Consider the following 3,008-nt stretch of genomic DNA (forward strand, 5'->3'; position numbering starts at 1 on the left):
TTACACTTTAATTTCATTTTCTACTTGAAGTGCATTTATACGTATGTATTCAATGTTGTGGCTGAATATAGACAGTGACGTGAGAAATGGTTGACGTACTAGAATTATTTTTCATCCTGTTCATATTTTATAATAAGGATTTTTGTACGCGTCCCTTCTAAATATAAAAATATTTATAGTCTGGAAAACCAAAAATATTTACAGTATATAAACTTGTCTAAAATTTTTAAATATTTTTAATACTTTTTTTTATCCTTTTGTTTATAATTTAGAATGTTTAAAATTATAAAAAAAAATGTAAATTGATCATTTTCTTTGATTGGCTTGACAACTGGATGTGTTCATTGATCTCCCAAGAAACTTAATTCAGTTGTTAGACGAGCGTCGACCCATTCTTGAAAAATAGTGTCTCTTTGATAAATGTATTAGGGGTTGTTTGATAAGGCTTCTAACTAGGTATAAATGTAGGTTGGGTTCAAAATTTTTGATTTGACAAGTTTGATTTGGTTTTTAAACTCATGAACTCGGTCCAAACCTTGAACTCGATCTATGATATTTATCTGATTCGGTCCCTTCTCAAAATTTGAAGGATCGGGACAACCGGAGAAAAAGTGGAGATTACCTATATTGTCGATATCCTCTATATGAATCTCTCATCCTTCGATCATCACATCTGTAACGTCCATAGATCCGGGCTAGTCAATTTAGAAACGATAAACATCAAAAATGACTTTTTGATGGAATATTATTTAGAAGGATTAATCTTAACTAAGTTATAGTATATGTTACAAGGATTCCGTACATATAAAGAATGCCGAAATCCGAGTTATAACGAAGAAGTTATGACCTGTCGAAGTTTCACGACAGAACCGACACGACACAGCGCAACGTAAATAGTGAATTTACAATAGAACAATATTTGGATTTAGCGATCTAAACAAAAGTCGTAGAATACGTTAAACCGAGAGCGTGCATGAAAAGAACGCCCAAATCTGACTTCGTATGAGGAAGTTATGATTTTTCGAAGTTTCGGCTTAGCAGTGTACAACCTGAAGTTCGAATATGAGATCGAGCGATATTTAGCCGAAACAATCTAAACGAGAATTGAAGATCTCGTCGATTGTAGTCCAACGGTGAAAAGACAGACGAAAACGGACGACAGATGAAGAAGTTACGAGTTTATAACGGAGTTTTCCTGTCCTGGCCTACTAAAAATAATATATAAATAATATAATAAAAATAAAGTCAAAATTAGCCGACGAAGTCTAAATGAAAGTTGTAGATCTTGTTTTTACCTACGCGCCGATATAAAGAACGTCAAAAACGGACTTCATATGCGAAAGTTATGAATTTCTGAAGTTCGAGGTGTGAAACCCCAAAACTATCAGAGTTCACGACGTGAATACAGTGTTCACGACGTGAACTCAGTATTTATGACTTTTGGAGCCTGACAGACGCAAGTTGCGATGATGCACCTGATGAATATTGAACTCACGACATGAATATTTGAGATTCACAACGTGAATCCAGAAAAATGGTCCTATAAATAGAATTCAAGGGGCAGCCGAGTTTGGTTGCTCAATCTCTTCTCTGCCACTCCCGATACCCTCTCTAAGCCCTATTTTAACCCCCCTGAAGCCCTGGTATCATCCCGAGACCCCAATCAAGTCCCAAAGCCCGAAGATCCCTAGAAGAAAAGAGTTTCCAAGCCAAAGCTCTGCCTCCGAGAAGCCCGGTGTGTGAAGATCTTCCAGATCTACCGAAGAATACTACTTTTACAAGCCGCAGTGTTGTCCGAGCATCGTTTAATCAAGTGAGTGTGTAGTTACTTTCTTCTAACACTTAGATATGAAATATTTGCTACGAAATACGTGTTATGTGTTTATATATTGTTGTTTACTTGAGATGGATGTTGAATGAATGTTTTATACAGGTTTTTAAATAGTTTTAATCTGTATATGTAATTTATATCTACAAATATGTTGGGTAGAACATGGGTAGATGAAATAGTTGGTGTGTGATGAAATAATGTGATAAGAGATAGGTGAGGATATAATGGTGATGATAGATAAGTAATGAATTATGAGTCCAGGCAATGTTATGGGTGCGTATTTATGCGATGATAGTCTAACCCTTATTATGAATTACGAGTCCAGGCGATGTTGTGGTTGCGTATTCATGCAATGATAGTCTAACCCTTATTATGATTTACGAGTCCAGGAGATGTTGTAGCTGTGTAATCATGCAATGATACCCTAACCCTTACTAGACACATATTGAGGGACTGATCCCCGAATTAGTATTGTCTATGCGATGTAGGCGATGATCCTTAGGAAAACTTCTTACGAACAAACATATAAGGAAATAAGATGTAAGGAGATGAGAGGTAAATATGATATAGGAGATGACCATTAGGATAATATCATTAAGGAAGAATAAACGAAGATAATGGGGATGGGTAATTGGGTTGATTGTTTGATGATTGAATATAATAAATATATTATTGTGGGTTGAAAACCCTATATGCTCACCAGGATCCCAAGCCTGACCCACTCAGTTTTCTTTGCATTACAGGTAATGGTACAAGGGTATAAGTTGGTGGACTTGACGAGAGATTTTGGATTATAGATCAGTAGTTATAAATAACTGTTGTAAGGTCTATTTTATATTGTTTATGCTTTTGGTCTGTATCAGAACATGACATCCCGAGATTTTGTTATTTAATGAAAATACATTTCTTTAAGAAATGCTTTGATAAATTTTATTTTATCATATTTTATTTTGTGAACAAATTCCGCAACTCTTTTAATCAAAGGATTACTCTGATTTTATAAAATAAAGCATATACAAATCGGTCTTTTCTGGCCGTGAAATTAGGGATGTCACAGTTGGTATCAGAGTATTAGTTTAAGCGAACTAGGAATTTGTAGGAAATTTCTAGACTTAAACTTAGAATGCTAAGTAATGATCGTGAGGAATGTGTCTAAAATATGTTAGGTAGTACACCT

The sequence above is a fragment of the Lactuca saligna genome, chromosome 8 (genome assembly GCF_052625555.1).
Source record: "Lactuca saligna cultivar CGN05327 chromosome 8, ASM5262555v1, whole genome shotgun sequence".
In the NCBI taxonomy this organism is placed as follows: domain Eukaryota; kingdom Viridiplantae; phylum Streptophyta; class Magnoliopsida; order Asterales; family Asteraceae; genus Lactuca; species Lactuca saligna.